Source organism: Astatotilapia calliptera, chromosome 20, assembly GCF_964374335.1.
Source record: "Astatotilapia calliptera chromosome 20, fAstCal68.1, whole genome shotgun sequence".
NCBI classification, from domain to species: domain Eukaryota; kingdom Metazoa; phylum Chordata; class Actinopteri; order Cichliformes; family Cichlidae; genus Astatotilapia; species Astatotilapia calliptera.
In genome coordinates, this window is record NC_137441.1 from 32,227,829 (window position 1) to 32,238,575 (window position 10,747).

General features: G+C 39.9%; 1 protein-coding gene across 1 annotated transcript in view; it reads right to left on the reverse strand.

Annotated features, from left to right (window-relative positions):
* The window catches only part of chl1a (cell adhesion molecule L1-like a), a 48,474-nt gene extending 40,909 nt beyond the window's left edge, over positions 1–7,565 (reverse strand). Inside the window, exon 1 of the mRNA XM_026153857.2 lies at positions 7,372–7,565. The gene's annotated coding sequence lies outside the window, so the exon portion shown is untranslated. The remainder of the gene's footprint in view (positions 1–7,371) is intronic.
* Between the last annotated feature and the right edge of the window lie 3,182 nt (positions 7,566–10,747).

Here is a 10,747-nt window from a genome sequence, read left to right on the forward strand (position 1 = left end):
ATTAAATGATGAGAAGTCTCTCAACCTGCAGATTAATGGACTTTGACCACACTTGGGAATCCATGGTCTTCTCTGCAGCTTGGTGAGTGCAGCACAGCAGCACATGCAGTTATCTGCTGAGGTATGAAGATCATCACCAAATGTTGGCTGTCACTTGCATACAGCGATTCCCTGGAAAATGTTACGTATCTCAACTATGACATATAGAAATTCTTGGCACTGTCCACATCGTTGACAGCGTAAAAGGCAACTGAGGAATTTCAAGAATTGTTTGAGAAAAGGCGACAATTAGTTCTTCAGAATTTCAATCTGGTTTTTCCCCTGATTTCTTCCATATATGCCATGGCTCAGAGCCAGGTGCACTTGAGAAGATCGTTTGCCTTGGTAGGTTTAAGTTACTGTTGGGACAACTACCATAAGAGCTGTACCTTGCATCTCTCTGTCTGAGCAAAAGCATCACTGCTGTCTAACACAGGCTCATGACAGGGGTACCCCTGTGAAAGTGTCAGGGCCTTGCTTCATTAGCATTTTTGGAACACCATGAATGAAAGTGTTTGTTCTGGTTTGTGCGTCCAATTGAAAGGGTCCATTAAAGAGTGTTTTAGGGGCTCTTCTGTGTTAGGTCGGAAGTTTGGGAGCTGGTGTGTAGAGGAAAGCGCCAGAAGATGGACGAAAAAGAACAGAGACACGACGCTACCTTTACCCTCCACCCACATTAGTTTATATGAAGACAACACACTGCTTTGCGTCTTTCAGTCACGAACAGGTGCACCGCGTAACATGTGACAACAGCAATCAGAATAGTAAATGTTTCAACAAAGACTCAACAAGCTGGCAAGCTGTGATTAAAACCAGGGCGGCTCGTCCCACATTCAGAGCCAAGTATCAAGTGAAGTCTCATAACTGCACCTCAGAGATTGCAACATCCCCCCAAGCGACTCTGCTAGCTTGCAATTAGCAAATACCTCCACTTCTCACACAAGGTTACTACTAGGACTGAGGAAGCACTCTGGTAGCTTAGCAGTGAAAAATGAGACTTCAAGGTAGCACAAAATATTGCCATGAAGAAAGAAGTCTGACAGTTTTAATAGTTTTTTTAAGTAGTTACAAGTACACATTTTAAAACACATGTTACTGCTACAATTACAGTTAGATGGAGCCCATGGACAGTAGTCATATGGTTACTAGTGCTGTTTATTCAGTTTTGGCAATAGCTCATGATGAAAAAGTCAAACAGTGAATAACTGTGGAGGATACACAATCACCATTTTCATACAATTAAACAGGTCTAAAAGAAATTTATTGCTATAACTGTCATTTTTTTAAGTAGCAAATGTGAGCCACAGTCTTTTTGCACTGGAGTTTTAGGGGATTTCTCCACCATAAATAAATAAATTATGTCCCCCAAAAGAAAAATTTTATCTGAATAGAAATATTAAGCCATCTTATCTTCATGGGAAAGTAGCATCTCTGGCAAGAAGGAAAATAGCAGTTGATTTTTCAGAGCCGCTGCATGACCTGATGGTGATGCATATGCATATTAATACCTGCTGGAAAGGTAGCGCTGGGTACTACCAGTTTAGTGCCAGATTGCTGTGAGCAAGGTTTCGACCCTGACAAAGAATGAAAGTTAGAGAGTACGAGAGAGACAAAAACAGAAAGAAAGCGGGGGGGGGGGGGCTGTGTTGTTGAGTTTTGTGGAGGTGATATCTATGGCACAGGAGAGAGAAATCCATGGGAATTCTGCTCATTAGCATTTGAATTGAATTCCAGCAGGCAGAAAAGACAGACACTGAGTTCAGGACTGTTGTTAGTGAAATTATTGCACTGAATGTTATGGTCAAAGCTAATCTTTGCAACAAATGGAGAGCTTAATATTTCAGAAACCTGGGAAAGATAACAATTATTGTAAAAAAGTATTATTATTGCATACTGTGGTATTACTGTTGTAATGTGCACAGAGCAGTTAAACTCTGAAAGGCATCACTGCTTTTGAATATTAAAGAAGCCCCTGAGTTTAATTTTAATATATGGTAATAACATTAATTAGCAATAATGACATTAGGCGTTTACTGCAATCAACTGAACAGTTAGTTGGGACAAACAGTCACTGGCCTCTGTTACTGGTTATCCTCACTAGCTCTTTCAGTGCAAACATTGACTATTTTCATCATCTAAAAATGCTTTAATTACCTTTAATTACCTTACCTTAGATTTGAAAATGTTGAAATGGTTGTAGATTTGTAGATTTTCCCAAATGGGCCCCATGCTGACCAGCTACAACTATGTGATTATAATCAAATGATAATTATTTTAACACATAAATAAGAAATAGTAATCAAATGATATAGAGTTACTACTAATTGGAGGGAAACCTGATAAAACAGTGGCTTTTATTTACACACAATCTTTAATATAGAGCATTGTAAATATTCCTTTCACAAAAGTCTATCCTTTTTGTGAACATCAAGGAATACTGCCAACTAAATGAGTCATGTGAGCAGAGAAGAATGAAGTCTAAAAGAATTGCTTTCAGCCTTCTTGTTGTGTAGTGTGAACTTGTCCTGGCTCATGTAAATCAGTCTCAAAGCAGGGCAACATGTAAGAACACAGAAGGTATGTGTCATAGGCAAATTTTCTTGACTCCTGTTCAACAAAAGCACTCTACATTTTCACATTTGTGACCCAAGTGCAATCTCAGACTTTGTTTTGGTTTTGTGATATGCCCTAACTTTGCTGAAGTCTATCTAAAGGTGCACATCTCTCTCCAGGTTCCAGGAAAACAACAAAACTCCAATGATATATTTTGCTAGAGAGGATGTTTACTTCATAGCCGGGAACAGGAACACGCTGTCCCAGTCAACAGGGCGATGTGCTGAAGATGGCGCATCTTATTTCTGTCCCTTCTGTCTAAAAGTATGTTTTTGTCCTGGAAAAGGGGTTTAACAGTGAGGGCAGTGTTCAAAAGCGAGAGTCCAACAGAATGCTGTGAAGAGCATTTCAAGTGCCAACACACCATGCTCCCCACTCACTGGAAGGAATTCATCCTATTGTCAACTGAACTTGTCGAAAAACTCTTGAAGGTGCGGCATGGGGGGTTAAAGTAGGCTGAGCACAGCCTTCGTGACCGCTCTCAAAGCCAGATCATCCCAACCTTCTCGTGTAGAAGTATCAGTTGCTCCAATTTAGACGGGGTCCAAAGTTATCTGTGCCCCCTGCGTGAGGCGTTGATTTCACCCAACATTTGTCGGCTGGAGCAGTCATGACCTTTGCTCCTGGTAGTTAGGAACTGCCAGAGCTGAAAGGCAGAAAGCCAAACAACCATGGTAACAGAAATACTGGTATCTATGTCGGGAAGATTTACTGGGAATTTGTAAGGGATTTCCAGAGAATAAAAGCTTTATCCCATGATGAGTGAAAGTTTGATGCCTGCAAAAGCTGTCACCAATTGTTTAAATAGATGGCAAGATAGACAATCTGAAGACACAATCAGTTTCTCACGCTGCAGTGCCCCCGCTATTTTAAACCACTGTGTTGATGCGCAGTGACTCCCTGTGTCAGTGCCTGCTGTAAATATTTTACAAGCATTCCAAAGGTGGACTGGCTGTCCTTGGAGCAAAGCAATAAATTCCCCCACCAAATACGCACAGAGCTGTAGTGCATCTTCAGTGGTCATCTTCTAATTAACACGGACCAACGAAGCAGAACTAAATTATCGACCAAGTTTAAAGGCAACGTCTTGGAGCAAAAAGAGCCACCTTTGTCGAACTTTAAAAACCTCTTTCAGAGGTTTTCTTTCATTTTCTTTGGTCGATTTGTTTTGTATCAAAGGCTGTGCACAGATCGCGTATGGCGCCGTGGTACTCGATAGTGAATCAAATGCAAGAAAAATATACAAATACAGTTTGCACAAAGCATTAGTTAAACCTGCCAAGATCAATCAAGACACTATTCTCACAGCTGTTATCTTCATTCTCTACTCTAAAGAACAAGTTCAGAAGCACACAGACACACACATGCTCCTCTTAATTTATTCATATGTGTGGTATTCTCAGATTACCAGTTAATCCACACAAACGTGTTCTCTGAGTCTACTAATATGCAAAAGATGTGATCGCTGTGCTTCTCTAGGATAGTAATCATCCCTGTTTCGTTCACATTCCTTTTTGCTGCAGTATCCTGCTGCCTTTGCAGTCTACTTTAAAACACTAACTTTAATTTGTTCCCCTCAAACAGATGAATTGTTTGAAGCCTTCTGTGAATTATCTGTAACTTAACTTATGCAGCAAAGAATTTATTAGTTTACAATTTACTGTGGCTGCATAGCTGTGCACACAAAACCATTTAACATCTTCTGCCCATTAAGTCACAAAGACCATTATGATAAACAGCTAATCGCAGATCTGAAAATTTTATTTGACTTTGTTCTTTCACTTTCTCACAATGGCAATCTCCAACCGCCTCATCAGCAGCTTCAAAACAGAAATCAATTTCTGTTGAAAACAAGAAACGCGCACATTAAACTGCCTGAAATGTCTCTGGAAGTGACAGAAAAGCAAAGCCATTAGTAATCAGGTCTGTTCTACCATTAAATTTGATTATTGGGTTATGTTATAGTCATTCAAGCAGTGGCCTCATGTTGATACCATAATTTTGTTGACTATAAGTGACTGGCATGGAGTTTTACTCTTCCCCATGCATCACTGATTAAGTGGCTGAGAAACTCACCCCCTGCCTGGTAAGGCTCTTACATTAAACTATCTGCTTCTAATGGATAACCATGAGCTGCTCAAATGCTGACGGCAGCTAAATATACTCTGTTCTGTCACAACACATTTGGCAAGATATTAAATCCACGCGATCTATAAAGCAACAGCTGACTGTTGGAAACATATGCCATGTACAACAGGATATTAGAGTGTAACATTAAGTCAATAAAATGTGTATGTTACAGAGTTATGGAGGTGTCTCTGTCAAGTTTCAGCCTCTGAATAGAAGGACATGATTTACTAATGCAGCAGGCTCCAATTATATAATGCAGTAGAGTATATGTATGCAGTAGAGGGTTATGTAGGTTGCCAAAAAGCAATTATCTCGTCTTTTGCCTCAAAAGGTAGCTGAGATAGGTGGAGACAACATGCCTAGCATGTTACAACACATGCTGAAATGCCGGTACCGGGGTGACAATGTATTGTACAACCTGTGAAGTGAAAAGCAGGAGCAGGAGGTGCTTTCCTGGCACTCCGTTTCATTTATGGTGTCTCATTGGTGCCACTGTGGAGCTCCCGTGTTTGCTTTTGAAAGTTTTGATTTTTATTTCACAGTGTCAAAGTGTTATGACATTTCCTGCATGAATCCACCATCAGTTTGCATTCAGTCACTTGCTTCACAATAAGTGCACTCAGAAAAACCACTCACCATCTGACATTTCAAATTTACCATCCTTTCTGTGCCTGTAATAAACCAGAAAATGCTGGTGAGTCATGAATGTGGAAGGTTCAATTCATGTTGTTCTGGAAGCATTTATTTAAAACAACCTGGATGATAAAAAAAAAAAAAACTAAACTGGGAAGAGCCAAAATAACTGAGTGTTTCTGTGCACTGTTTGAGCCAACAATAGAAAATTGAACTGACTAGTTTGATCAGCGTATTGTTTGCAGTCGTTTCTTCACCAAAATTCTATCCTGAACTGAGGATCTTTGACTTTGATTGCATAAAAAACATCAAATGCAAGCTTCAGTTTGGATTCAGGGAAACTGCAGTGGGTGTTTGAAATTTTTTATGTTTCTAAATGTGAGAAAATCGAATGTCTGGTTTTGTTTGACCAGTAAATATTTTTTCAGTATAAACTGCTTACCCTACTGTTGAAGGTTAAAAATCTGCAGCTGGACTTGAGGATGTAGAGCACCGGAGGCTGAATTCTGTCATTAGTCATAAGGTAACCAGTCATGGGTGATTTCTACATCTTGGAAAATGTTGTCCTATCTGCGGTGGTCATCAAAATTATGATTTGTCCTTTAAAGATGGTCTTCATTAAAAAAGAGAGATATATAGTAGTTGCTACTGTACACATAAATATGTCTCCTTATGATTGATTGCAGGCCACCCATCAGACAGACCAAGCAACATTGTTGTCACATTCGTGTGTGCGTGTGTCTCACATATCCAAACAAAAACAGTAAAGACATCTGCAAAGAGCATCTGTATGCACATATTCACAGTGTGTGTTTCCATCGGCTGAGACTACAGGACCCTTGACACGCGAGAAAAATCTGAAAAAGCTGACAACAATCGCAACACGGGATGTTTTTTTAAAATTAAAAGCTGACCCTGTTCTCGTGCCACAGCCTGTTCTACTGTAAATTACTTTATTGAAAGCTTTGTACAAACATCACCACAGGGAGTGAGGACCGCAGAATTCCCCAATTACCACATTTCAGTCATGTTGGGTCACGCAAAGAAAGAGATGCGACCCATTTCACCATGACAAAGCTGCAGAGTCCTGAATAGGCCAGCTTCACAGGACTAAGCCTGGCTAATGCTCTGGGCGACTCACCCACTAACCCACCACTGCTCCTCACCCTCTCAGAGGCGTAGTAACCGAGTAACAGAGAGTGAAACGCACTATTAGTGCTGGGCCATACTATAAATTTTAGTACGGATCTGATTGCAATATTTTTAACATATAAAGGCAGCTTATTTAGGGGGTGCCATGATTTATGAGATGAATCAACATCAATTTGCGCATTTTAAACATTTAATGACCACTAAATGGCTTAATTTCCACAATAAATAGATAAATGATACAACCCAACACACCTTTCACTATTTCATGTATTCTGAACCTTTTTTTTTCTTCTTCTACGTTTTTTTTGTGGGGAGAGATGGAATTTAAATGTATCTGTCTCTAAAGCACTTTAGGTGTGACAGGTGACACTAAAAGGCTTGTGCATGTATATAGCAAGGGATAGAAACAAAATACGGATCAGATACCAGTACCAGTGCTGGATCTTTTGCCCCCTTTATTGGCTATGAACCGTTTGCACGTAAAGCTTCCTCCATTTGGAAGAGATGTAAGGAAAGTGAGCAGGTGACTTTAACGTTAAAGTAAGAAGGTAAGAGTCTAATGAGAACCTTTGCAGGGATTTGTGGCTCTCTATCTTCACTACATGATTTGGCACTTGAGCTCTGGTATCATGCTGAGGTAAAAGTGCAGGTTTTTAAAAGTCTGCCTCTGTATATAAACACTGATAAATAGCCCATCCACTCTTCTCGCATTATATCCCTCTATTACAAAGCTGAACGCCTCTTTCTTCCGCAAGTCAGACTAAAATAACATAAGGCAGTCACATTTTTTGTTCTACTACTCACCCCTACGAAGAAGAGCAGCTGGAGTGATGAATCAATCTATCAGGGATTTGCCCTCAGCTTTCACGGTAGGCGCTTCTGTTATTTAACATTTTAAGTGGATGACAACTTTTTAGTCCACGCTATGATTAAGCGCTGACGGTATGACAAACATCTCCCTCTGGAAGACTTTACGTCAAGTTAGCTGCATGCGCACTTTTTTTCCTCCACCTCATCCTCCGCTTGTGAGAAACTTTTTATTTTTTTGAACGACAGCCAAGAAGTGCGGAGTCAACAACTGCAACAAGTCTCCACAAGGTCTTTCTTCTATTTTGGAAGCTTCAGAGGTCAAAGGACAAGCAGTGAGTCTGTGTGTGTGTGTGTGTGTGTGTGTGTGTGTATGGACTGCTGTCTGTCATATATCGGCACCTGGGCTTGGAGTTAAATATGCGCGTATAGAAAACCTTGGGAAATATTTTTGTCCGCATGTGCGTGTGCGCGAGTCTGTGGCATGTCAATCAATCGAGGCAAAAAGCCCAAGCCCACAGGTTCGTCACTCCCACGCATACTGTACCTGCACACACACGGGGCGCCCATTTCTAATATTCAAAACAGTTGAGCCTCTTTATTGATGAATTCAAAGCACAATTACTGCTCATTCATGCACGTAATTGCCCTTTCCCGATATATAAAGCGGGTGAATGGCTGCTGAGTGGACCTTACTTTCCCCATCGACGCATATCAACCATTTTACCTGCTTGAATTTGAAGTCGATACCGCTAGAGAATACAGTTGCCCAGTCCTGCTCTTTTTATGCCCACAGAGAGGATGTAGGTTAAAAAGTTTGTACAGTATGTAAAACTGAGTCCACACCCACGTGCAACTGATATCAGCGTAATAAGTGAATAATACGGGTTACAAATGCAAATAAAGATGGGCTGTGTGTGTCAACTGTCTGCAACCATACACTTGACAGACACTGTCGCCTGAAGTTATTTTTCATGAGCATGAACAAGAATGTGAAGTGCAGATAGACACTGAAAAACAAAAACATGCTGTTTACCCTCTGCAAACATGAAGCAGTAGTTTTGAGTTAAGTCCAAATGAAATGTATGAAAACAATGTTTGTTTGTTTGTTTGTTTTTTAAGTCATATAATAAAACCATTAAGGAAAATGTGCCTGGTATAAACTGAATGTCAAGTAAATTTCATCTGACCAGGATCCATTAGAGGCAACATTTTAGACTGTACCTATGTGACAAAATGACATATAAAATTTACATGCAATTAAATTAGTCAAATTCAGCATTTTGGACAGATTTATTTATTTATTTATTTATTGAGTGTGTGGAATATTCTTTGACATAAACACAAGTGGACAAAGGCTATTATAAGTACTAAACTGCAGACTGTGTTTAGATGTTTTTGTTTGTTTAATTTAAAGTTTCCTCAAATTATTAAACTTTTGGATTCTGAGCATTTTAATCTATCAGTTACTTTGATTTAGGCAAATTCTAGCATAAAACATGATTATTGTGACGACGCTGGGCTAAGTCATTTGAGTCCTGTTGCATAACAATAAATGAAATAATTTCAAAGTGTGCTAAAAGGACATTTTATTTTAGTTCTTTACACTTTAACACAAAAAACTGATCAAAGCAGTGTATACATGTAGTTCAAGCTGTGCATCGGAATAGCTTAGAAAGGAGATTTAAGTGGCATTGCTTGTACCAGAGTTGGTCTGAGTATCTCTACGGTTTACAGAGAATGGTCCAAAAAACAGAAAACATCCAGTAGGCTGCAGTTCCCTGAGAGAAAATGTGTTGTTGATCCCAGAGGTCAGAGGAGAATGGCCAGACTGCTTCAATCTGATAGGCAATATTAACTCAAATAACCACTTGTTACAACCGAGGTATGATGAAGAGCCTCTCTGAACTTAAAGGGCATCAAACCTTGAAGCAGATAAGCTACAGCATCTACACAAACTGTCATAAACAGTATGAAAGCATGGATCCATCCTGTCTTGTATAAGTGTTTCAGTGGTGTGGGGGATATTTTCTTGGTACACTTTGGACTTTTCAGTACCAACTGAGCATAATTTTAATGCCACAGCCTACCTGAGTTTTGCTGCTGATCGCGTCCATCTTTTTATAACCACAGTGTACCCATCTTCTGATGGCTGCTTCCAGCAGGATGTCACAAAGTGCAGATCGTATCAAACCTGTTTCTTGAACATGACTGAGTTCACTGTACTCAAACGGTCTCCACAGATTTGAGTCCAAAAGAACACCGTGGGGATGTGGTGAAACAGGAGATTCACATCACTGATGTGCAAGCCCACAAATCTGCTTCAACTGTGTGATGCCATGGACCCAAATCTCTGAGGAATGTTTCCAGCAGCTTGCTGAATCTATGACACAAAGAATTACGGCAGTTCTTAAGGCAAAACCAGGTCCCTGTTGGTACTAGCAAGGTGCACATGGTGAGTGTATGTTGCATTATACAACACATGGCATAGTATATGCTTATGTCAAGGCTGGGCTGGTGTGAAGGTATCAAAAGCTGACTGTCACATCACACAGTTCATGTCATCTTTTTTTTTTAGTTTTGAGGAAGCAAAGACTTTCTTGGATATTTGTATAAACCATTTGTATAAAAGATGAGCACCCAGTGCCAGATTTAATAATCTGATTGATTTGTTGATTGCCAAGCATGTTGCGTGACCGTGCACACAGAAGGTTTTGAAGACACCTGGAACATTTAACCAAACCTAAACAGACAATAAATCAGTTTGTTCATTGTGCTCATTTTGCCATGCACATGCTAAAAAAACCCCACTATACAATAAAAGTGTTACTATATGCAATCTGCATAGTGTTGATGCATCATTATTGCCTCTCTCACATCTGTTAACTCTTACTCAGAATCAGGTTTAAGAAGTTTCATATTTGCAGGTACCTCACTGTGTCCTTGTGACAAAACCAAAGTTTACACTTCTAATGGAAACACGAATAAGCATGTTATAATTTTAAAACATTGATCTCAATCTAGTGCCCTTCATGAAGTAAAAATAGAGAATAAAAAAGACAAAACAGCACCCCGATCAATAAGAAGAGAAGAAAATGGAGCTCTTCACTTTCAAGTTTGTGCCACTCTCTGTTCCCATAAGGACTAAGCTCAATCGTAGAGCTATAGAGAAGTAGCTTACATTCCAATTACCACTCAAACCAGCAGTGAACACTGAGTCCTGAACCTTGACATCAGCCCCAATTGAGAGAGGCACCAGAACACTGCCAGGACATCACACATTTTCACCCATTATGGGGCCATTGTGCTGCACTGACCTGGAATCTTGACCTCGAGTTGTGTTTCTCTCCATCTCAAAACACTTCACTGCAAA